The sequence below is a fragment of the Odocoileus virginianus genome, chromosome 16 (assembly GCF_023699985.2).
Source record: "Odocoileus virginianus isolate 20LAN1187 ecotype Illinois chromosome 16, Ovbor_1.2, whole genome shotgun sequence".
Lineage (NCBI taxonomy): Eukaryota > Metazoa > Chordata > Mammalia > Artiodactyla > Cervidae > Odocoileus > Odocoileus virginianus.
In genome coordinates, this window is record NC_069689.1 from 40,340,181 (window position 1) to 40,367,520 (window position 27,340).

Genomic DNA, 27,340 nt, shown 5'->3' on the forward strand with positions numbered 1-27,340 from the left:
GGGCCAGTGTCATCTCAAATTGAATGTTAACAGCCCACCAAGAACCACAGTTTCCCTGGTCTCCAGTGATTAACTCACGGATCCACATGTTCCTCCATCCCCCAGCTTGCCGAGGTCCCAGAGCCTGCTGGCCCTCTCCACTTCCCAGCCCTCCCGGGGCCTTAGAGTGGGTCTCTCTGCTTTCCAGTCTCCAGGCTACAGTCAGTCCCCAAGGGGCCAAAACAGTTACTTGCCCTCCTTGACTACTTTGCTTTATTTCCTTACCCGGGAGCTTACTGAGTCAAAGGCTGGCTCCTCAGGCAGAGGTTCTTTGAGGCCCTTAGGGGAACTGGCACCAACTTGCTGGTTTGAATCTGCCCCGCCCTCGTCCCCACCAGGCCCAAGGGAGAGGTCTCCTTACCCTCCTCAGAACAGGCCTTCTTCATCCCCATCTACATTCCACTCTAAGGTTCCAAGATTCTGTGAGTCACACTGCTCCCAAGGCCTGGAACCTCTCCCCACCTCTCTACGTCAATCCCATTTCAGTATTTCCACTAAGGCCTAGGTCATGTGGTCTCCTGGAAGGTTTCCACACTGCGTGACCCAATGAACCTCATGGAATTACTTCTGTTCTGACATATGTGCAGTGGTATATAAGCCTCTCTTAGGTGGCTCTGCAGGGGTTTTGGGCTCAGATGTCTTCTGTCAGCTAAACTCTCAGACTCTCAGCTTCCTAGGCCAGGATGAGGCTTGGATGGACTCGGGATGGCCGTCTGGATCCCTGAGCTTTAAGGAGGCCCTGCTGTTGGCCCCTGGAAAGTGGCTTTCATTGTCCTCACTCAGCAAATACTTCATCACCTTGTGTGTGCCTGGCATTGTTCTAGGCACTGAAGCCACAGGGGAGAATTGTCTTATGAATCTAACATTCTAGTAGAAGAGGCAGTGTGATACTGTGATGGTACCATGGATGGCATCACCGATGCAACAGACATGAACTTGGGCAAACATCAGGAGATGGTGAGGAACAGGGAGGCCTGGCGTGCTACAACAGCAAGACATCACTTGTCCCTTGTCTCCATTTCTGGCACAGAGTTTCTAAATCCCTTGGAATTTCCTTAGTGATAAGAGCTATAAATGTGTCTTGATATCCATAACAAGCCCCTTTCAACCCGACCTTGGTTGATGTTAAGTGACTTTTGGAAAGACCCTGAGGATGGAGGCTGGTTGCCAGGGAACCATCCAGGTGGTTACAGGTCGGAACTTTCAGCCCTACCCCCTGACCCTTGGGGAGGGGAGGGAGCCAGGGGGTTGAATCAGTCACCAATAACCTCAGGTTTTAATCATGACTCTGTAATGAAACCACCATAAAAACCCAAAGGACTGGGACTGGGGAGCTTCAAAGACGGTGATCATGTGATTCTGGGAGCATCGAGGGCTCTAAAAGGGCGTGGATCAGGACTTCCTCTACTCCTTGCCCCATGCCTCTTCCACCTGGCTATTCCTGAGTTATATCTGATTATAATAAGTTGGTAATTAGTAAGTAAAATGTTTTCCTGAGTTCTGTGAGCCACCCTAGCAAATCCGCTGAACTGCCCGTCTATGGCTAGAATCTGCAGCTGAGCGCTTATCAGAAGCACAGCTGACAAACAGGAACTTGGATTGGAGCCTGAAGTGCGGGCAGTCTTGTGAGACTCAGCCCTTGCCCTGTGGTATCACACACTCCCTGCAGGCAGATGGTATCAGAATTGAGTGAACTCTCGGACACCTGGCTGGTATCACAAAACCCCACCCCACACACGTGTATTGGAATCCGTATCCTATGACAGAGGCAGCCCCTAAAGAAGACTCCGGGCACACCGCCAAGCCCTGCTCTCAGGAACACTGGGTGCTCCTGGGGAGCTCCCACAAGGTGGCTCAGGACGTGATGGGCACAGTGAGCCCGCAGGAGGCGTGCTCGGCTCCCCGCAGCTAGGGCTGGCGGGCGGCCTTCCCCAGGCACCCCCGAGGAGAGGCGAGGAAGGAAGCCTCGGGGCTGTCTTGGGGAGGAGACACCAATTGCAGCAAGAGTGGGTTCCAGGCCCGCAGGTGGGCCTGGCGAGGGGGCCTGGGGCTGGGCTGCTGTGGCCCTGAGGCCCTGGTGAGAAGCGGAATGAGCAGGAGCCCCATGGGACTGGGTTCAGCTTTGCAAAGATCATTGGCATCTGTGTGAAGAGGACGCAGAGGGGTGGAAGCAGCAAAGAGGCTGTCAGAGGCCATGGCAGTGACCTTGGAGGTGGCTCAGGTGGGGGTGGCCGAGGTGGAGGCTGCGACACGGCTGCTCAGGCAAGCGGGCTCTGTGGTGGCCTGGGTGGGGTCTGAAAGGGAGAAGGGAGTTGGGGTGTGCAGTGGGAAGCCTGAGTTCCTGAGGCAGGAGGAGAGCCATAGCGGGCGGTGCTGTAGGTGGTCGCCCTTCCCGGGAACCGGGGTTCAGCTGGCAGGTGACTGGGCACACATGGCCCAGCTCAGCAGAAGGCCCAGCCAGGACGTCAGGTCTCAGAGGAGCTGTGGGTGAGGACAGCGAGGCTGGGCCTGGGCTTTTGGAGGGGACGGATTTCTCTGGATTTGCTTCAAGGGCAGCAGAAAGTCACAGAGTGCCCCAAGCAGAGACATGAAATGAAAGAGTCTGGTTTTCCCTTTTGAAAACTGGAAGATGGGTTAGGAGCCCCCAGGGAGCAGGCAGGACAGTGGATTCACTAGGAGGTGGCTTAGGCCCAGGCAGTGGGGGGACAGCAGAGAAAGAGCAAGTGTGTCTTCTGGGTGGAGCTGATTGATGGGCCAAGAGGTTGGATGCTTGGATGAGGAAAGTGAGGTGAACCAAGAGTAACACTTAAGAGTTTAGTTATTAATTACTTGGGGATGAGAGGGAGGAGAATATGCCCCTTTGACACATTGGTTATTTTGAATTACAGTTACTTGAGAAACAGTCAATACAAGAAAGACATGCTGACACCTGACATCAGGAAATATCGCATGTGAAGACAACCTCCCTGAAGCATGAATGACTGAGAAACAGCAACAAGGAGCCATGCTGAGCATCTTTGCATGTGTCTCTAGGCCATCTGTACGTCTTCTCTGCAGAAAGATACATGTGGCTCTTCTGCCTACATTTTTATTGGATTGTTTGTTGTTTTTATATTGAGCTCTATGAACTGCTTGTATATTTTGGAAATTACTCTCTTGTGGGTTACATGTTTTGCTAAGAAAACATTTTGAATACATTAATCAGCCCCAGAAAATCTTGAAATTGTCCTCAGAAATCCATCCTTCGAAAGCACTCAAAGAAGCACATTTAACAGACAAACTCTGCTGAAACTTCAAAACAGATTAACTTTTATTCATAATATAGTATAGAAAAAAATACTAACATCTTTTAAATTTGTTCACCAAGGCTAGAGTGTGAAGTCAAGTAGTCCTTAGGAGGCATTACTGCAAACAAACCATTACTGAAAGCAAAGCTAGGGGATGTGATGGAACTACAGCTGAACTATGCAAATCCTAGCAAACTTGGAAAACTTTGCAATAGCCACAAGACTGGAAGAGATCAGTTTTCATTCCAATCCTGAAGAAAAGCAATGCTAAAGAATGCTCAAACTACCTCACGGCTGTGCCCATTTCACATGCTAGCAAGGTTAACACTCAAAATCTTTCAAGCTAGACTTTAGCAGTATATGAACCAAGAACTTCCAGATGTACAAGCTAGATTTTGAAAAGGCAGAGGAACCAGAGATCAAGTTGCCCATATCTGTTGGATCATAAAAAGAGCAAGGGCATTCCAGAAACACATCTACTTCTGCTTCATTGACTATGTTAAAACTTTTGACTGTGTGAATCACAACAAATGGTGTAAACTTCTTAAAGAGATGGGAATACCAGACCATCCCTGTCTCCCGCGACACCTGTATCAGGTCAAGAAGAAACAGAACTGAGCAAGGAACAACTGACTGGTTCAAAACTGGGAAAAGAGTACAACAGGGCTATACACTGTCAGCCTGCTTATTTAACTTATATGCAGAGTACATTGGGTGATATGCCAGACTGGATGAATCCCAAGCTGGAATCAAGGTTGCCAGGAAAAATAACAATCCCAGATATGCAGATGATACCACTCCAATGGCTAAAAGCAGAGAGGAACCAAAGAGCATCTTGATAAACATGATAAAGGAGAGTGAAAATGGATTAAAACTCAACTTTCAAAAAACTAAGATCATGGCATCTGGTACCATCACTTCATGGCAAAAAGATGAGGAAAAAGAGGAAACAGTGACAAATTTTATTTTCTTCTGCTCCAAAATCACTGCAGATGGTGACTGCAGCCATGAAATTAAAAGACTCTTGCTCCTTGGAAGAAAAGCTGTTACAAAACTTAGGTAGTACAGAAAAAATCAGAGATATCACTTTGCCAACAAAGATCCATATAGTCAAAGCTGTGTGAGAGTTGGACCATAAAGAAGGCTGAGTGGGGAAGAATTGATGCTTTCGAACTGTAGTGTTGGAGAAGACTCTTGAGAGTCCCTTGGACTGCAAAGAGATCAAACCAGAAAATTCTAAAGGAATATTCACTGGAAGGACTGATGCTGAAGCTGAAGCTCCAGTACTTTGGCCACCTGATGTGAAGAGCTGACTCATTGGAAAAGACCCTCATGCGGGTAGAGATTGAGGGCAGGAGGAAAAGGGGACAACAGAGGCTGAGATGGTTGGATGGCATCACCAGCTCAGTGGACAAGAGTGTGACCAACCTCTAGGAGATAGTGAAGGACAGGAAAGCCTGGCCTGCTGCATTCCATGGGGTCAGAAAGAGTCATCACTTAGAGACCAAACAGAGAAATAAGGCTAGCAAAAGAGGTTAAAATCAAAAGTAGAATTGCAAAGGAACTATCTATAGTTTATTTACAGTTTACTGCCCTATAGTACCGGGCTTCACAGGTGGTGCTAATGGTAAAGAACCCACCTGCCAAGGCAGGAGACGTGGGGTTTAATCCCCAAGTGGGGAAGATCCCCTTAGGAGGAGCATAGCAACCCACTCAAGTATTCTTGCCTAGAGAAATTCATGGACAGAGGAGTCTGGTGGACTATGGTCCACAGCATTGCAAAGAATTGGACACGACTGTATATATGTATGAATACACCTTATAGTACTGGCTATAGGTATAAATATTGGAAAAGAAAAAGGCATAGTTTATCATCTTTTCAACATCACAGTTTGTACCCAAAAGAACAGTTAGTAATATGGCTAACTGCTAGATAAAAACATACAATCAGTAGGTTTCTCGTGTACAAGTAAAAGCCAATTAGAAAATGTTATGAATCACCAATGGACATCATCTTTAGGATAAATATAAGATACCTAATGAAAAATGTGAAGACCTGCAAGAACTTTTACAACTAACACCCAAAAGAGATGTCCTCTTCATCATAGGGGATGGGAATTCAAAATTAGGAAGTCAAGAGCTACCTGAAGTAACAGACAAATTTGGCCTTGGAGTACAAAATGAAGCAGGTCATAGGCTAACAGAGTTTGCCAAGAGAATGCACTGGTCATAGCAAACACCCTCTTCCAACAACAAAAGAGAAGACTCTACACATGGACATCACCAGATGGTCAACACCAAAATCAGATTGATTATATTCTTTGCAGCCAAAGATGGAGAAGCTCTATACAGTCAGCAAAACAAGGCTGGGAGCTGACTGGGGTTCAGATCACGAACTCCTTATTGCCAAATTCAGACTTAAATTGAAGAAAGTAGGGAAAACCAGTAGACCATTTAGGTATGACCTAAATCAAATCCCTTATGATTATACAGTGGGAGTGACAAATAGATTCAAGGGATTAGATCTGATAGACAGTGTCTGATGAACTATGGACGGAGGTTCATGACATTATACAGGAGGCAGTAATCAAAACCATCCCCAAGAAAAAGAAATGCAAAAAGGCAAAATGATTGTCTGAGGAGACTTCACAAATATCTGAGAAAAGAAAAGAAGCTAAAGGCAAAGGAGAAAAGGAAAGATAGCTTTTGAATGTAGAGTTTCAAAGAATAGAATGGAGAGATAAGAAAGCCTTCCTCAGTGATCAATGCAAATAAATAGAGAAAAACAATAGAAATGGGGAAGACTAGAGATTGCTTCAAGAAAATTAGAGATACCAAGCGAAGATTTCATGCAAAGATGAGCAAAATAAAGGACAGAAATGGTATGGACCTAACAAGCAGAAGATATTAAGAAGAGCTGGCAAGAATACACGGAAGAACTATACAAAAAAGATCTTCATGACACAAATAACCGCAATAATGTGATCACTCACCTAGAGCCATACATCCTGGAATGCGAAGTCAAGTTGGTCTTAGGAAGCATTACTACAAACAAAGCTAGTGGAAGTGATAGAATTCCAGTTGAGGTATTTCAAATCCTGAAAGATGATGCTGTGAAAGTGCTGCACTCAATATGCCAGCACATTTGGAAAACTCAGCAGTGACCACAAAACTGGAAAAGGTCAGTTTTCATTCCAATCCAGAAGAAAGGCAATGACAAACAATGTTCAAACTGCCGCACAATTGCACTCATCTCACATGCTAGTAAAGTAATGCTCAAAATTCTCCAAGCCAGGCTTCAACAGTATGTGAACTGAGAACTTCCAGATATTCAAGCTGGATTTAGAAAAGTCAGAGGAACCAGAGATCAAATTGCTAAAATCTGCTGGGTCATTGAAAAAGCAAGAGAATTCCAGAAAAACATCTATTTCTGCTTTATTGACTATGCCAAAGCCTTTGACTGTGTGGATCACAACAAACTGTGGAAAATTCTGAAAGAGATGGGAATACCAGACCACCTTACCTGCCTCCTGAGAAATCTGTATGCAGGTCAAGAAGCAACAGTTAGAATTGGACATGGAACAAGTTCCAAATTGGGAAAGGAGTACATCAAGGTTGTATATTGTCACCCTGCTTATTTAACTTATACACAGAGTACTTCATCAGAGAAGGCAATGGCTACCCACTCCAGTACTCTTGCCTGGAAAATTCCATGAACGGAGGAACCTGGTGGGCTGCAGTCCGTGGGGTCTCGAAGAGTCGGACACGACTGAAGTGACTTGGCAGCAGCAGCAGCAGCAGCAGCAGCAGGTTACTTCATGAGAAATGCTGGACTGGATGAAGCACAAGCTGGAATCAAGATTGCTGGGAGAAATATCAATAACCTCAGATGTGCAGATGACACCATCCTTATGGCAGAAAGTGATGAGGAACTAAAAAGCTTCTAGAAAACAGTGAAAGAGGAGAGTGAAAAAGTTGGCTTAAAGCTTAGCATTCAGAAAACTAAGATCATGGCATCTGGTCTCATCATTTCATGGGAAATAGATGGGGAAACTGGAAACAGTGTCAGACTTTATTTCTGGGGGGCTCCAAAATCACTGCAGATGGTGAATGCAGCCATGAAATTAAAAGATGTTTACTCCTTGGAAGGAAAGTTATGACCAACCTAGATAGCATATTTAAAAGCAGAGACATTACTTTGCCAACAAAGTTCCATCTAGTCAAGGCTATGGTTTTTCCAGTGGTCATGTATGGATGTGAGAGTTGGACTGTGAAGAAAGCTGAGCACCAAAAAATTGATCCTTTTGAACTGTGGTGTTGGGGAAGACTCCTGAGAGTCCCTTGGACTGCAAGGAGATCCAACCTGTCAATACTAAAGGAAATCAGTCCTGAATATTCATTGGAAGGACTGATGCTGAAGCTCAGACTCCAACACTTTGGTCACCTGGTGTGAAGAACTAACTCATTGGAAAAGACCCTGATGCTGGGAAAGATTGAAGGCAGGAGGAGAAGGGGATGACAGAGGATGAGATGGCTGGATGGCATCACCGACGTGATGGACTTGAGTTTGATCAAGCTCTGGGAGTTGGTGATGGACAGGGAGGCCTGGCGTGCTGCAGTCCATGGGGTTGCAAAGAGTTGGACATGACTGAGTGACTGAACTGAACTGAACTGAATGAAAAATATTAAAAGTCAGCTTGAAATGTAAGCAAATATGTGTAAGAAACACCAACAAAAGCAGCAGTAATGGTTAACCTTTGGGGAGCAGGTAACACCTGCTCAGCATGTTCTGCTCACTTTATCTCCATCCTTCTGCCCTGAGGCAGAAGGATTTTCATCCCCATATTAATGATGAAGAACATGTGAACATGTGGCTAGTTAATGTGACCTTTTACTGAGGTGATAAAGAAAGATCTGAATAAGTACAGAAGTATGCCATATACCTTCGTGCACCTCCCAAATTAACCTGTTGATTTTGTGCATGTTCCAAACTAATTCCAAGTGGATTTGCTTTTTTTTTTCACCTGACTTGACAAATTGGAGATAAGTAACTGAAGTAATCTGAAGAACTGACTCATTGGGAAAGACCCTGATGCTGGGAAAATTGAAGGCAGGAGGAGAAGGGGACAACAGAGGATGAGATGGTTGGATGGCATCATTGACTCGATGGACATGAATTGAAGCAAGCTCCGGGAGTTGGTGATGGACAGGGAATCCTGTTATGCGGCAGTCCACAGGGTTGCAAAGAGTTGGACACATTGAGTGACTGAACTGAACTGAAGAATAAATGAATATAAATATAAAAAATTTTAGAGATAAGAAATTAATAACCTATTACATTGACAAAAGTTAAAAAGCCAAACAATTGAGACTTTTGAGGATGTGAATGAAACTTTTTTTAATCAGTATTTTTTAAATTGAAGTATACCATTTGATGATAGTGGTAAAGAACCCGCCTGTCAACACAGGAAACGTAAGAGGCATGGGTTCTATCCCTGAATCAGAAGACCCCCTGGAGGAAGGCATAGCAACCTGCTCCAGTATTCTTGCCTGGAGAATCCCATGGACAGAGGAGCCTGATAGGGTCATAGGGTCGCAAAGAGTTGGGTACTAATGAAGTGACTTAGCATGCATGCACGCATACTTAATTTGCAATGTTGTGTTAGTTTCAAGTATACAGCAAAGAGATTCAGTTATATGTTTATATTCTTTTTCTGATTCATTTCCATTTAAAAGTTATTACAAGATATTTAACATAGTTCCCTGTGCCATTTCTAGGTCCATCCTTATTTTTGCAAATGGCATTATAATCAGTCTTTTTTATGGCTAATATTCCATTATATATATGTACCATATCTCCTTTATGCATTCATCTGTCAATGGACTTTAGGGTTAACAATATTTAGGTTGCTTCCTACTGTAAATAGGACTGCAATGAAAATCAGGGTGCATGTGTCTTTTTGAATCAGAATTTTTGCAGATATAGGCACAGGAGTGGGATTGCTCGATCGTATGCTGTTCTTAGTCGCTCAATCATATCTGATTCTTTGTGACCCCATGGACTGTAGCCCACCAGGCTCTTCTGTCCAGGGGGATTATCCAGGCAAGAATACTGGAGAGGATTGCCATGCCCTCCTCCAAGGGATCTTCTCAACCCAGGGATTGACCCCAGGTTTCCCACATTGCAAATGATTCTTTACTATCTAAGCCACCAGGGAACCCCAAGAATACTGGAGTGGGTAATCTATCCCTTCCCAGGGGATCTTCCTGACCCAGGAATCACAGTGGGTTCTCCTGCATTGCAGGTGGATTCTTTACCAGCTGAGCTACCAGGGAAGCCCATGATAACTCTATTTTTAGATTTTTAAGAATATCCATACTGTTCTCCATAATGCATGCACCAATTTACATTCCCACCAACAGTGTAGTAGGGTTCCTTTTTCTCTATATTCTCTCTAGAAGGAACTGTTAAACATCACCTGTGGACTTATATGTTGGAACACCCACTTTGATTAGTGATTTGGTATTTCATCTGGAATTTTCGCATTCAAAGTTCTTATATCTCAGCACCCTGATCTCTAAGAATCTGTCCAAAAATGAAACATTGCTAGTGAACATTTCATTAGTAAATGGTGTCTTTGTTCACAATCAGAGCGACGTGTTCCACCACTGACTGTGGACAGTAATATAGCCACAAAGTGAAAAACAGCAGGGCTAAGAAAATAAATAAGCTGCAGATACATGAAATAAAGTGAAGGAGTCTTTGAAGCCTACTGTTAAGGGAAATAGTAGGTTTTAGAAGACTGAATACAGAACATCACTGCTTTTACAGAGCAAAAATATGAGTGATACTGAGCAAAATTATTGCTTGGCACATTTTATATGTAATAAAGCAATTTCTTAGAAAACTAAACAAGTGCTTACCCTGCAGTTCAGCAATTTCTCTCCTAGGCATTTATCCCCAGTAAATTAATACTTGCATTCACATAAAACCTGCACACAAATGTTCACAGCAGCAACTTTATTCGTAATAGCTGGAAACTGGAAGCAAACCAAGTTCCTATAACAGGTGAATGGATAAATGAATGATGGTACATCCGCATCATGGATTTAATTGCTCAGCAATAAAAGAAATGAGCTACTGATGCACACAACTGTTTGGATGGATCTCAAGAGAATCATGTTTAGTGAAAAAAGAGCCAACCTCTAAAAGGTAAATACTGATGTTCGGGCCTTTTGAGTAGGATCTCCCCCATTCTTGCTCAGCTCTGCAATAAACCATTCTCTGCTTAAAAAAAAAAAAAAAAAAAGTTAGTTATATACTGTGTGATTCCATTCCACTTTTGAGATGATGAAATTCTGGAAATGGAGAACCAATGTAGTTGCCGGTAGTTTGGGAGGCAGGAAGAAGGAAGGTGGCTTTGGCTAGAAAAGGGTATCCATAGGGGTCCTTGTGATGCACCTATCCTGCATCTTGACTGTAGTAGTGGAAACATGAACCTACATGTGCAACTTTCCACTGGAAAAACCCTGATGCTGGAAAGGCTGAAGGCAGGAGGAGAAGGGGACAGTGGAGGAGGAGATGGTTGGATGGCATCACCAACTCAATGGACACGGGTTTGGGTAGACTGGGAGTTGGTGATGGAAAGGAAGGCCTGGCATGCTGCAGTCCATGGGGTCGTAAAGAGTCAGACACGACTGAGCGACTGAACTGAACTGAACAGAATGCATGCAGTGAAATAGCATAGAATTAAATACACATACATACATGCACACACATGAGTATGTGTAAAATATGAATGCATGGGGAACTTTGAATAAAGTTAATGAATTTTATTCATGTTAATTTTCTGGTTGTGATATTGTACTATAGTTATATAAGATGTTAATACTGAAGAGTATAGTAGAACTTCCTGTATTATTTTCTTACAGTTGTTTTGCTTTCTCAGTTTCTGTTTTTTAACTTTTACAATACAAAGATCTGAACTAAATGTATCAATTTGCTGAGACTGCTATGAAAAGTACTCCAGCCCAGGGTACAGAAATACATGGTACTACCCCCCAGTCTGACTGAAAGTCTAGCACTGAGGGTCTGCAAGGCTGGCTCCGTCCGAGAGCTGTGAGGGGAACCCCGACCCTGGCCTCCCCCAGCTGCTGCAGGCGTTCTGGCCGTCTCTGACATTCCTTGTCTTGCAGAGCTCTGCCTTCATCTTCACGTGGTGTTCTCTTTGTCTCCAAACTTCCCCTTTTTATAAAGACGTGAGTCATACTGGGTTAGGGACACCTTCTTTAGTATGACTTCATCTTAACTAATTAGACTGGGATGACTATTTTCAAATTAGGTTACATTCTGTGTTACTGTGAGTTACAGCTTCAGCCTTTAAATTAGGGGTGGGGATGGAGGACACAATGTAACCCATAGCAACCCTGAAGAGCTGAGACCAGTTAATTATTTACTGAGTAAATGCTTGCTTTGACTGGGCCATAAGAGGATGGGCAGGCAATGAAGAAAGAAATTTTACCTTATAGATTAACCAAATTCATGTTTGGATAAATAGCATATTATCTTTATGATAGATAATAAATTGACTGATCATTAGATCCAGATAGATAATAGGTTGACTGATCAAAGAAAAGTGTAAGTGTTAGTCACTCAGTCGTGTCCAACTCTTTGCGATCCCATGGACTGTAGCCTGCCAGGCTCCTCTGTCCACCGAATTCTCCAGGCAAAGAATACTGGAATGGGTTGCCATTCCCTTCTCCAGAGGGTCTTCCTGACCCAGGGACTGAACCCAGGTCTCCCACATTCAGGATCTCAATTCAGATACAGAAAGTTATGTGCTGCTTTACTAGTGAAGGAATTGTTGAGAGGAAAACAACTTATAAGAGAACTGCTTTCCCAGCAAGGCCAGAGTCCTCTTATGATTAATCTAAAAATCAACCAGTCCATGCAGAAAACTGTTTCATAAAGTGAATAAATAATTATTAAGCACCTACTGTGTATCACACACTGTTACAACCATCAAGATTACAAGGACACATTGTGCTTCTTAAAGTGTGTTCTGGATTAACTGGTTCACTGTTAATTAGACAAAACCTGCTCAATGAAGAAAGCAAGTTGACATAACATTTTCTTCCTAATTTTGTTGCAGACAAGCAACAAACAGTGGTTGATACACTACTTGACAAACGCTGGAATGGGGCTTTGTCCCCTGAAGCCCTTGTTGAACAGGGAGACAAATGACCGTGCATCATCTCCTTCCAGCCACGTTCAAATGCTACAGCTGAAGTTTCTCTTCCACACCCACTGATGCCCCTGCAGGTACCAAAAACCTCACCTCTGTTTTGGAAGAACATATATGTGCCCTGTGCCGCTGAACAGCATTTTGCTCTTTGCCTTGATGTATAGACTTGCTATTCTCAATTGCTATCATAAGTTTCCTCACAGAGTGTTTTTCCCTATGTCCAACTATGAAGTTGAGCTTGCTCAGAGCTGTCCTAGCAGACTTTCTTTCCTGTTCAATAGCACAGGTCATGTGTATGTCCTTCCAAAACAGAGGTGAGGTTTTTGACACCTAAAGGGGAAGCAGTAGATGTGGAAGAAAAAACCCCAACCATGGTATTTGAATGTGAAATGAAAATTTTACTGGATGAGCTTAACAGAAGATTGACAATGACAAAAGTGTTCTCAGCACATATAGAGGTGGCTAAATATAAATTATCCTGATCTGAATAACAGGGAAAAATATATTCTAAAAGTAAGTACAGTGTCATTAATCTTTAGGACAATATCCAGTGGCCTAATATATGTGTAACTGGAGTTTCAGAAAGTGACAGAAAGAAAACAGGGCAAAAAAATATTTGAGAAAATGGTGGCCAAATTTGGTACAAGCATAACCTTCCATAAGCTTACAAGATGCTCAGAAAACTCTAGGCAGGAGGTGTAAAAGAAAAATATAACTAGGCATCAGAGTTAAACTGAAAATCAAGAAAAAAAGATTTTTAAAATCTTGAAAGCAGCCAGAGAAAAACACACATTATAAATAGAGGTATGATATGAAAGACAGATACTTCTCTTTAGAAAAATGGAGACCAGGGATAAATATTCTAAAACACTGAAAGGAAAAAAAAAAAACCACCCTCAATTCAGAATTCTATATCCAGCAGAAATCTGTCAAAATATAAGGGAAATAAACAGTTAAGATAAACAAAAGCCTAAAGAATTCATCACTGGCTCACCTGAATTAAAAGAGAGAGAAACTAAAAGGAATTTTTCAGCCTAAAGGGAAGTGAACCAGATGGAAATCCAAATCAGCAGAAGGCAATGAAAAATATTGGATATAATAAATGCAAAGTGCTCGAGACTCCATAATAGTCTTCGTTTATTAATATCTTTAAAAGGCAAACTATTAAATGAAAAAAAAAAGGCAAACTATTGTTTAAGCAAACCTGATACCAATTTATTGTGAAGTTTATAACAAGTGAATTTAAAATATATGACAACAATAGCACAGAAAAGAGACATTAAATGGAATTACATTATCACTACAAACTTCCAGGTATTAAAAGAGTGATGAGGAAACATTGCAAATAACTTTATGCAGTATAGTCAACAGATTAGATGAAATGAAAAGTTTCCTTGAAAAACAATTTTCCCAAACTAATACAAGATGAATAAGAAATCCAAATATGTCTGTGTAAATTGAAGAAAGGTATTAAATTCTCATAAAGAAAACTCCAGGCCCAGGTGGTACAACTGCATGCTCACCAGGAAGGCTCACATGGAAGGCATCGAGAGCATAATGTGAGCTGAGGGTGGGGGCAGCTAGACTCTCCATCAATGCTGGAGGGGGTGCAAGACCAGGACAACCACTTTGGAATAATACTTGATCATTTTTTAAAATTAATTTATTTCTTATCGAAGGATAATTGCTTTACAGAATTTTTCTATTTTCTTCAAATCTCAACATGAATCAGCCATAGGTATGCATAATAGTTTCATGTAGAGTTTGGCAAATCTAACCCTGGGCATTTACTCTAAAGAGATGAGAATACGTGCACACAAAAAAGACTTGTTGATTAAAACTTTATTCAAAATAGCTAAAAAGTGGAAAACCTCACAATGTGATATACAATGGAATATAGCTCCATGCAATGGAACAGTCGTCAGCCTCTGCCCCCGGCTGTGGTCTCCGGGGTCTTTTACACTTCACCCTCCCATCTTTGCTCTGCTTTGTTAGCAGGCTTAGCGCTTGCCTCTCCAGCCTTCTGCTTCCTGATCACACAGCGAACGTGTGCTGACTGCAGCCCTTTCAGAGGGAGCATAGGCTGCTGCTAATCTTTCTGGGGGACAAAATCTGTCAGTGATACCTGCAGGGGGACAAAATCTGTCAGTGATACCTGTCCTCACTGAAACATTAGATGCAATATGTTGGATTCTTCTGCAATAACTTGTAGATTTCTAAGCATTTCCATTGGGTTCTGTGAGTCTTCTTAGCAATCAAACTCTGTTTAACTGCCACTGTCAGTGAAGTAAGTTAAATCAGCTTTCCCAAGGACCTCTGAATACACTGACATTCAAGTCAATCTTTTAATTTATTTACTTATTTTAGTGCTATTAACTAACTCACGGAATAATGAGCTGGTTCCAGAGCATCCTCCTCTGATGACCAATCTGGTATTTTTGTTTTGTATCATAATGAACTCATGGATGTCAACATATCTGATGTTGTTCAATCACTGCAGATAGCATTTGGTCCGTGAGGATTCTTCAGGCTGATTTCTGAGTCTTTTTAATGAAACTCCAGTGGTGCTTGGCAGTTTCCCTCATCTCCTGGATAGTATGTCACTCCAGACTCACCTCGTACATTTCGTACCTTAGCCCTGGAGTAACCGTTTCTCCAAAGAGCCTTGATGGTGCAGTGAGGTGTGGGACGTGATACTCGGCTGCTGCATCCGGGGTCCACTGCTGCTGCAGCAGTTTCTGCCCTCATTTCCTTGCCTGCAGGCTGAGTCGTTGCAGTCACGTCAGACTCCTTGAGAACCGAAGAACTAAGGTCCGCCAGGCTCCTCTGTCCATGGGGTTCTCCAGGCAAGAATACTGGAGTGAGTTGCCATGCCCTCCTCCAGGAGATCTTCCTGACCCAGAGATCAAACCCACATCTCTTATGTCTCCTTTTACTTCCTTAATATGCAGCTATAAAAATATCTTTCATATCTTTATGCAGAAAAGAAAGGTACATTCATTAGGAATGGAAAATAAGAAAAATGGCTATGGGCACATTGATCAAAGAAATTGAGTGACAGATAGAAATAAAAAAAGCAGTTATGTCACAGACATCAGAAGGTTTATTTTTTATTCTTAATTATAATATGCTCAAAAGAAGCATTTAAAATTAAGGTATGAAACCTTCTCCAGAAAGACTAATCAATGCACAACATTTACTTCAGATCTTTGTTTTTTAAAGGTTAACAAAGAAACTTGGAGAAAGTAAAACAAAAGTAAGAGGTCAGGGAGAGCCAGAGTTGACTACCAATCCTACAGGCTCTACCTCAGAATACAGCTTAACACAGCCCTCCTCACCCGTGCCATCCTCGCTGCAGCGTCCTTGCCCAAGCCGTCTTTTCTCGCTGAAGATGCCGCCTTAGCCTCCTGCTGCCAGATGGCCCAGAAACCACCACTCTGGTCTATTTTCCACAGAAAGATATTTGTGTGTTAGATGAGGTTAGCCCTCTGTTTGAAACCCTCTATTGACTTCACAGAGACCTTCCATGGTGGGGGAAGCCAACAGCATGCTTTCGGTTGTCTCCACAGCCCCCCGCCACACCTGTGCTCCTGGCTCACGTCTGCACACGCAGCTCTGGCAGCGAACGCGCTGAGCCCGCTGCACGTCAGCTCTGCGTGCGCTGTTCCCCGGTGGGATCGGCCCTTCGCCTGCACCTCCGGCTGCCTGAGCCCCTCTGCCGTCTCTCTAGTCACTCTCCTGGGTTTACTTCAAAGGCCTCTTTGTCACCTGGCGTCGTGGTCTGTGTGCTGCCTCTGTTTGTGTGTCCTTTCTGCACCACCCCCTGCCTATTTGAACATAAAGTCAGTGCAGACAGGAGGCTGAAACCTCTGTCTGATGCTCATGGCTATACCTCTGGCACCTAGAACCATGACAGGCACAGAGTATGCTGTCAATAAATATTTGCCAAGTGAATAAGGGAGACAGTTGGAAAAAGGCATGAGAAGCTGTTAAACACATACATGTGTGTGCAAACACACTTATACAGACACATCAATGTGATATGGTTCGTCAGAGGATGGAGAGATGGCTGAACAGACACAGAGGTGATGAAAGTCTGAATAAAAGGGGAAAAGTCAGGACAGGAAGAAGCCCGTGAGAGAAGGTCTGAAGGAGCGCCCTGCACCCCGTGCCCCTTGGCCAGGCGCTGTGGCCTCTCCTCCCGCCTCCTCCTCTGGCTCTGGTGTCTGTGTCAAGCCTGCGACGGATTGTGCAAGAGCAATGACTTTTCATCATGAGCTTCCCTGAGTTCTCTACCAGATGGTTTTCTCTGCCACAAAAGTCTGTTTGGAAACACAAGTGCTAGGTTTTTGTTGACCTTCTGGCCACTGTCCCCGAGCTGGTAAGACAAGACTCTCTGGGTTGCCACTGAAATGGGACAAGGGGCATGAGAAAAGACACCCCGGTGAACACCACACACTATCTCACCAGGCAGACGCGCTGGTTAATATCAACATGCTATCTCACCAGGCAGACGCGCTGGTTAATATCAACATGCTATCTCACCAGGCAGACGCCCTGGTAAATAGCAACATGCAATCTCACCACGAAGACGCGCTGGTTAATATCAACATGCAATCTCACCACGCAGACGCCCTGGTTAATATCAACATGCTATCTCACCAGGCAGACGCCCTGGTTAATATCAACGTGCTATCTCACCAGGCAGACGCGCTGGTTAATATCAACGTGCTATCTCACCACGCAGATGCCCTGGTTAATATCAACGTGCTATCTCACCAGGCAGACGCCCTGGTAAATATCAACATGCTATCTCACCATGCAGATGCCCTGGTTAATATCAACGTGCTATCTCACCATGCAGATGCCCTGGTTAATATCAACATGCAATCTCACCACGCAGACGCCCTGGTTAATATCAACGTGCTATCTACCAGGCAGATGCCCTGGTTAATATCAAGACGCTATCCCACCATGCGGACACCATGGTTAACACCAACACGCTATCTCACCATGCAGACATCCTGGTTAACATCAACACGCTATCTCACCATGAGGACGCCCTGGTTAACATCAAGACGCTATCTCACCATGAGGACGCCCTGGTTAACATCAAGACGCTATCTCACCATGCAGACATCCTGGTTAACATCAACACGCTATTTCACCATGCAGATGCTCTGGTTAACATCAAGAAGCTATCTCACCATGCGGACGCTCTGGTTAACATCAAGACGCTATCTCACCATACAGACGCCCTGGTTAGCATCAATATATTATCTCACCATGCAGGTATTGTTAGGAAGTAAATGGTTTGCTCCTTCGCATCCATCAGGAAAGGCAAAGAGCACGGGAGATGGCGGGGGTGGAGGGCGTGGGGAGGGAAACGTGGGACAATGGGACAACACTCGTGAGGGGAATGCAAAACCTCCCGTGGAGTCCATCCGCGCCCCTTCCCCAGAACCCTCGTTCTGTTCCCTTCCCGCTCAGTCTTGCCCCATTTCCTTCTTCCGTGCTGCAGCTGGGAGCTCTGTCTTGCTTGGGGAAGTGTTTTAAGTGCAGGGTAAGGGGTGTGGGGCCTACTTACATACACGCTAGGGAGCCAGCTTCCATGGCGCTTGAAAGCCTGCTATTTTTATCTTTATATATATTTTAATTTATTAGTTATATATTTCTTTTTGTTGCCTTAACATGCATTTTTGTGACTAGTAGCCATTTTTCCAAATGGTTCTCATCATTCCAGACACTCACTACCCTCTTGCTTTGCCCACTGTTGATTTCTCAGCTACCTTCTTTCTTTTGATGCTTTAAAGCTGACTTTGGTGCTTATTTCTTTCTTTTTGGAACATTTTCCATACCTTAACCAGATTTCTTAAATACCTAATTTCTATTTTGCACTTAATATTTCCTAATGTTTACTATTTCAAGTTTTAGAAAGCTGAGTTCACCATTGGTTATCTTGTGGTTTGCTGTACCTCTTGGTAATTCCAGTGCCTTATCATTTTTAACCTTAGTTCACTATATTTTTTTTTTTAAAATACACATCCTTTCTATGTGGGGGAAGGTGGGTGGGCTTTGATGTATGATTCTTTCTCTAAGTCAGAACTGTGGATCTTACTGTGGATCTTCTTGGTCTTCTAGAATGAGAAGAAGGGTTTGTGGTACATCCAAAGCCATCTCCTTGCCTGTGTCCTCTCTCTGCTCCCTTCCAAGTGTGAAGATAGAGTTCATCCTGAGAAGCTGCTGCAGAGATAGAAGCTCACAGAGGAAGATCCCAGGTTTGGTATCTTTTTATTCAGGCACCCTCCTACGGGTTAGGATCAACCAACTTGGGCCAAAGAACCAGCAAGGTTAATTGCTGCCCCACAGTCCTGGACACTGAGCATGCAGAGCTTCCATCTTGGATGGAAGAAGGCAGATTTTATTACACCTCTAGAATCCTTCTTACATCTTCAGTGCAGAGAAGTATGTGCCAGTTCATCTGGCTAAGATATATATATATATATTTTTTAAAGAGTTAGATGGGAATTTTCTACAGGATGATAAAATTGTTACCTTCAGTTTACTTCTCTTGAGTTTGGGAAGAAATGAAGGATTAGGTAGCATAAGGGAAATGTGTTTAGGCTAGCATGGAAGTGTCTATTCATACCAGTTACAAATCGGGTGGACCAAGCTCTGAGCCAAGCCAGATTTTATAGGGATTAAAAGTCTTGGGATGGTGAAACTATGTGGCTGGCATTTTAATGTAACATACCTCCCACATGAGTAGCAGTTAACAACTTCCCTAATACTTGTTATTTATAAACACAATCTCCCTTAGTTCTCTTCATTTACAAGGTTGCTTTCTGGTGCTAAAGGACTGGAATGTGTATTTTGTTGTGACATGACATCTAACAGTGCTGCTGAATTTCTGGCACCCTTACCCCGTGAGCAGTGCTGCCTAGGGACACAAAAACAGACTTGGGGGATGTGAAGTGCTGAGAAGGCAAGAGGTACCTCAAACTATAGCAACAACATTCACGTGGCTGCTAGCAGGCAGCCAGGGATGATGCCAGCTGAAGTGGAGGCCGCCTATGGAAGCCTGAAGGGCCGCCAGACTCATAAATTTAAAGAGTGCAAAAGAATTGTGATGGCAATGAAATATTTCTCTGTAATGCAGCCAGGTGTAAGTCTTATACAATAGTGCCTTTCAGAGTTTGGAACCATCCAGTATTCCCAAATAGAAGGCAAGGGCCTGAACCAGCATGGGCCACCTTCAGGTTCTTGCTTCAATAGTAGGAAACTTGTCTATTGACCTTCCTCCATGGCTAATCTGAGGAACAAGGCAGGGGTAGTATTTAAGATTTTATGATGAAAAATAATTTAAATCAATATGAAAGTGAGGAGAATAATTTAACCACCCTAACACAGCCACTGCCCAGAGCTCTCCTTCCTTTTTACCATTTCAGGGTATTCATAGTATACTCAATCCTGCTACTTTGACATGTGGACTATTTCTGGTCCTTTGCCGCAATGAATACCCTTTTGCCTACCTCTTTTCACATTTTTGCAACTGTGTCTTTAAGTTAGATTCTGAGAAGTGTGACTGTAGAATCAGGAGTAAATACATATGTCATTTTGCTCCAGATTGCCAAATTTCCCTGTATTGCATTACATCCCGAATGTTTGAGAGGGCGCCCTTCCTCATGGTCGTCCCAGCAATTTGTTGTCAATCTTTTGGATAAAAGTCTGCCTGCCAACACAGGGGACACGGGTTTGACCCCTGGTCTGGGAAGATCTTACGTGCCACAAGCAACAAGCCAGTGTGCCAGAACCATGGGGCCTGCGTGCTGAAGCTGCTGGAGCCCCCGTGCCCAGAGCACAGGCGCTGCAACAAGGAGCTGCCACAGTGGGGAAGCCTGTGCCCGGAACAGAGGCCCAGCACCGTCAAACAATAGTAACAGTTTAAAGGTATCTCAGTGATTAAAACTGTTTAAAACTGAAGCATAGTTGATTTACAATGCTGTGTTAATTAGCTGTATAGCAAAGTGACTCAGTTGCACATAGAGTAAGTAAGTCCCCTACATTAAATGTTTAAGTTCTGAACTTTCAAAGACAGGAACACGTGCGTCATCAGCATCAGGCAGAGTGACATTGCAGCTAGCCCTCCGTCTCCTGTTGCTGACGACCCTTCAGCTCTAGCGTCTCCCACCTCCTCTCCCTCCTCCAGTCACTAACTCTTTTTGCCTGTTCATTCGATGCTACCCCCTGTATACCAGTTATACTGTTGTACTTTTCAAGGCACTGTACTGTAAAATTAGAAATGTTTTCTTTATTCTCAGTGTTTGTTTTTTATGTATTATTTACATGAAAGTATTGTGAAAGTGTTATAGTACAGTACTATATAGCTGATTGTGTTAGCTGGGCACCTAGGCTAATTTTGTTGGACTTACAAATGTGCTCTTGGAACTGAACTCATTCATGTGTAGGGGACTTACTCTGTATATACACATTCTTTTGTTTAAACGTTATTTTTCATTGTGGTTTATCATAGGTTATTCAATACAGTTCTCTGTGCTATATAACAGGACCTTGCTGCTTCCTGTCAACTTAGTTTTCATTTGTATTTCTCCTAGTTTTTTCTTTTGTTCAGAATTAAGAGGTCTTAAATGCTTGTACACTGACAATTTATGATTTCTTCTCCTATTTAAAGATTGTATTTGCAAAAGGAGGGAATGGCAATAGTTCCTAAGGGGTGAATTGTTGGGAGTTGAACACTAGGTTGAAAAAGTTTCTGCAGTTGAATCCAGATTAAACAATACTAAATGTTCCATGATCAACTAGGGAAGTCTAGTTTGAGTGAGGTGAAGACACTGGTGGTGTGTTTGCCTAATCTGCACTGCTCCTGTTAGAAACAACTCCTGCTTAGCTTGGAATCAGAGCAATTAGAAAAGTTCCTTCTGTTTGAAAATAAATATCTTGGTTTGAAGAAAGATTATATTATATATTCAGTATAGTTTTAGAGTTGTATGTTTCAGCTTTTCTAATTCACTGAAATTGATCATGTTTATATGATAAACACAGTTTCTTGTAGAGAAATACAGATTGATGATACAAGTGAAATCTTGAATTTGAATGTCAACACTTGTCTCAATCTAAATAATATTTACATTAGTTATTTTAACTCAACTACCTACAATTAAAACCTTATTAATAACATGTTCTCAAAATATGTTATTTGCATGTCTTTTTCAAATTCTTTTTTTAAAAATTGAGATATAGTTGACATATAACATTATGTTAGCTTCAGGTGAATAACATAATGATTTTATATTTGTATATATTATAAAATGATGATCACTGTAAGTCAAGTTAACATCTATCATCAAATATAATTACATTTTTTGTAAACTTTTGAGATATATTCTTTACAGCTTTCAAATATGCAATACAGTATTATTGACCATAGTGATCATGCTGTGTATCATACCCTCAAGGCTTATATATTTTGTAACAGGAAGTTTGTGTCTGTTGACCCCCTTCACCCATTTCACCACCATTACCCTCCACACACACACACATCCCCTGTATTTCTCCTTTTTGAGTGAAGTTGGTCATCCCTTCATATATGCTGTGTGTTAAGTTGCTTTAGCCCTGTCTGACTCTTTGCAACCTTATAGCCTGCCAGGCTGCTCTGTCCATGGGATTCTCCAGGCAAGAATACTGGAGTGCATTGCCATTCTCTTCTCCAGGGGATTTTTCCCAACCTAGGGATTGAACCTGCATCTCTTGTCTCCTGCATTGGCAGGCAGGTTCTTTACCACTAGCACCACCTGGGAAGCCCATCTTTTCGTATGGTTAAGGGCTCTTTTCACTCTCTATATATCTTGGTTTTTCATAAGGTTTTTGGTATTTTCTTTCATTGCTTCTACATTTTGAATTTTGAATGATAATTGGGGAGGTTTTCTTACTCCAGGTGATAAAGAGGTTTACTCTTGTTCTCTTTGAGAACTTAAATAGTTTGAAAACTCTACATTTAAATTTCTGTTACATGTAATATAGTCTGGTGTAGAGAGTGAGGCATAGGTCCCATTTTACTTGTTTAAATAGCTATCCAGCTATCAAACATTTGAGAATTATTCTTACTGACTTATGAAGTCATTTTTATTCTCTATTTTTCCATTTGCCCTTAGCTCTGCTTTATATTGAATATATATATATCCCCTTGGTTCAGGACTTTATGCTGATTCATTGGCCTGCTGCCCTTTCATTTTCCTATACCACCCTACTTTAAAGAAGGAAGGCTTATAATATTAGGTTGGTCCAAATATAATTGCAGTTTTGGACCATGAATTTTAAATCATTATAGCTAGGCTCAAACACATCTTTATTAATCAAAATAGGAACTGTTACAATCAACACTTTTTTGCCAATGAGAAATAAGCTTGTTTATTTCTGTAGCATAAAAATCCATGCATCTGGATTCAAAGAACTCTTGGAAAGCAGTTTATGCCTCCTGATGGTTGTGGAAGTGTTTCCCTGCAGAAAGTTTTCAAGATACTTGTAGAAGTGGTAGTTGGTTGGTGAGAGGTCAGGTGAATATGGCAGATGAGGCAAAACTTCCGAGTCCAATGTGTCCACCTTTTGAAGTGTTGCTTGTGTGACATGCATTCAGGCGTTGTCATAGAGAACTGGACCCTTTCTGTTGACCAATGTTGACTGCGGGCATTGCAGTTTTCAGTGCATCCCATTGATTTGCTGAGCATACTTCTCAGATGTAATAGTTTCGTTGGGACTTAGAAAGCTGCAATGGATCAGATGGGCAGCAAATCACCAAACTGTGATTGTGATCATTTTTTTGTTCCAAGTTTAGCTTTGGGAAGTGCTTTGGAGCTTCTTCTCTGTCCAACCACTGAGCTGGTCATCACTGGTTGTCATATAAAATCCAGTTTTCATCACACACCACAGTCTGATCAAGAAATGATTCACTATTGCTGCATAGAACAAGAGAAGACAACACTTAAAACAATGTTTTTGTTTTTGTTTTTTTTTGATTTTTGGTCAGCTCATGAGGCACCCACTTATCAAGCTTTTCTACCTTTCCAATTTTCTTGAAATGCCAAACAACCATAGTATGATTGACATTGAGTTCTTTGGCAACTTCTTGTGTAGTTAAAAGAGGATCAGCTTTGATGATTGCTCTCATTTGGTCACTGTCAACCTCTGATGGCTGGCCACTATGCTCCTCATCTTCAAAGCTATCCTGTTCTTTGCAAGACTTCTTGAACCACCACTAGATGGTACGTTTGTTAGCAGTTCCTGGGCCAAATGCACTGTTGATGTTGCAAATTGTCTCCACTACATTATGATCAATTTTGAACTCAAATAAGAAAATTGCTCAAATTTGCTTTTTATCTAACATAATTTCCTTAGTCTAAAATACATGTCAAATAAACAGCAAGTAATGGTGGCTCAGACAGTAGAGAATCTGCCTGCAATGCAGGAAATGGGAGTTTGATCCCTGGGTGGGGAAGATCCCCTGGAGAAGGGCATGGCAACCCACTCCAGTATTTTTGCCTGGAGAATCCCATGGACAGAGGGGTCTGGTGGGCTACAGAGGAGTCAAAGGGGTCTCAAAAGAATCAGAGACAAGTTAGCTACTAAACAACAACAATTTCAGATAGATTAAGCTATTCTTTATTGTTTTAGTTAAAAACAATATTTAAAATGTCACCAACAATTCAGAGTCCTTTGAGCATCATACCCAAAGTTCTCATGGTACAAGCCCAAAGTAGGAAAATTAGTCTGGACTTCTTTAAAAGAAACTTAAATGACTAAATTTATATCTGACTTGGGTTCCTTACAATAATGTAACGATTCTACAGAATTAGGCCCTCAGAATGCAGAATTTGTGAGCCGATCCACGTGCCACAAAAGGTGTTTATTTTTCCATGTTAAATCCTAATTCTCTTTTAATATGATTAAAAACTACATTCTTTTTAGAAATGCCATCTTTTATACCTTAAAATTCTCAGAGTCCTTTTTTTTCCCCAAAAGGAATCCACTTTTATTTATTTATTTTTTGCTCTTGTAGAGTTAGAGAAAAAATATGTCCTTTTTAATCCCTTGCTCTCCTAGGAGAAAATACAGTGCTTCAGACAGTAAACATTTATTGCACTTTACTCTAAGATCTGCTACTTAATGGTCATAAAAGCACACATTTCATTAGAAACTGTAATAAGTAAATCACTGCCTGACTTGGAACTCTTTTCCAGGCTGATGGTGACCAGGTGAGCACTGTGTGCCATTCCTGCTGATGGACGCTGCTCGTTGGGGGAGCGGGTGGGGAGGACGCAAGGCTGCTCATCTGTGCCCTCGGCTCCTGGCCTGCACTGGAGGACGGGACAGGGTAGAGAGCAGCGGACAGAGAGAGGAATGAAACACCGTGACCGGCAAAAGAAGAGAAGCTACATCTTAATTCAAGCACTAGGGAGTCAAATCAAAATGATCTAAGTTTCACTTGGTCATTGCTAGTATTAGTTCAGTTCAGTTCAGTCGCTCAGTAATGTCCGACTCTTTGTGAACCACAGCACACCAGGCCTCCCTGTCCATCACCAACTCCCGGAGTTTACTCAAACCCATGTCCATTTACCCAGACCCATGTCCATTTACCCAAACCCATGGCCATTTACGCAAACCCATGTCCATTCGGTGATGCCATCCAACCGTCTCATCCTCTGTCATCCCCTTCTCCTGCTTCAATATTTCCCAGCATCAGGGACTTTTCAAATGAGTCAACTCTTTACATGAGGTGGCAAAAGTATTGGAGTTTCAGCTTCATCATCAGCCCTTCCAATGAACACTCAGGACTGATCTCCTTTAGGATGGACTGGTTGGATCTCCTTGCAGTCCAAGAGACTCTCAAGAGTCTTCTCCAACACAACAGTTCAAAAGCATCAATTCTTCAGTGCTCAGCTTTCTTTATACTCCAACTCTTACATCCATACATAACCACTGGAAAAACCATAGCCTTGACTAGATGGACTTTTGTTGACAAAGTAATGTCTCTGCTTTTTAATATGCTATCTAGGTTGGTCATAACTTCCCTTCCAAGGAGTAGGTGTCTTTTAATTTCATGGCTGCGATCACCATCTGCAGTGATTTTGGAGCCCCCCAAAATAAAGTCAGCCACTGTTTCTACTGTTTCCCCATCTATTTCCCATGAAGTGATGGGACCAGATGCCATGATCTTAGTTTTCTGAATGTTATGCTTTAAGCCAACTTTTTCACTCTTTTCCTTCACTTTCATCAAGAGGCTCAAGAGGTTCTTGAGTTCTTCTTCACTTTCTTCCATAAGGGTGGTGTCATCTGCATATCTGAGGTTATAGATATTTCTCCCAGCAATCTTGATACCAGCTTGTGCTTCTTCCAGCCCAGAGTTTCTCATGATGTACTCTGCATATAAGTTAAATAAGCAGGGTGACAATATACAGCCTTGACGTACTCCTTTTCCTATTTGGAACCAGTCTGTTGGTCCATGTCCAGTTCTAACTGTTGCTTCCTGACCTGTATACAGGTTTCTCAAGAGGCAGGTCAGGTGTCTGGTATTCCCGTCTCTTTCAGAATTTTCCACAGTTTATTGTGATCCACAGTCAAAGGCTTTTGCATAGTCAATAAAACAGAAATAGATGTTTTTCTGGAACTCTCTTGGTTTTTTGATGATCCAGTGGATGTTGGCAATTTGATCTCTGGTTCATCTGCCTTTTCTAAAACCAGCTTGAACATCTGGAAGTTCATGGTTCATGTATTGCTGAAGCCTGGCTTGGAGAATTTTGAGCATTACTTTACTAGCGTGTGAGATGAGTGCAATTGTGCGGTAGTTTGAGCAGTCTTTGGGATTGTCTTTCCTAGGGATTGGAATGAAAACTGACCTTTTCCAGTTTTGTGATCACTGCTGAGTTTTCCAAATTGGCTGGCATATTGAGTGCAGCACTTTCACAGCATCATCTTTCAGGATTTGAAGTTGAAGTAGTTCAACTGGAATTCCATCACCTCCACTAGCTTTGTTCATGGTGATGCTTCCTAAGGCCCACTTGACTTCACATTCCAGGATGTCTGGCTCTGGGTGAGTGTGAGTGATCATACCATCATGATTATCTGGGTCATGAAGATCTGTTTTGTATAGTTCTGTGTATTCTTGCCACCTCTTCCTAATATCTTCTGCTTCTGTTAGGTCCATCACATTTCTGTCCTTTTTCGAACCCATCTTTGCCTGAAATGTTCCCTTGATATCTCTGATTTTCTTGAAGAGATCTCTAGTCTTTCCCATTCTGTTGTGTTCCTCTATTTCTTTGCATTGATTGCTGAGGAAGGCTTTCTTATCTCTCCTGGCTATTCTTTGGAACTCTGCATTCAGATGGGAATATCTTTCCTTTTCTCCTTTGTGTTTGCTTCTCTTCTTTTTGCAGCTATATGTAAGGCCTCCTCAGACAGCCATTTTGCTTTTTTACATTTCTTTTTCTTGGGGATGGTCTTGATTCCTGTCTCCTGTACAATGTCATGAACCTCCATCCATAGTTCATCAGGCACTCTGTGTATCAGATCTAGCCCCTTAAATCTATTTCTCACTTCCACTGTATAATCATAAGTGATTTGATTTAGGTCATACCTGAATGGTCTATTGGTTTTCTCTACTTTCTTCAATTTCAGTCTGAATTTGGCAATAAGGAGTTCATGATCCGAGCCACAGTCAGCTCCCAGTCTTGTTTTTGCTGACTTATAGAGCTTCTC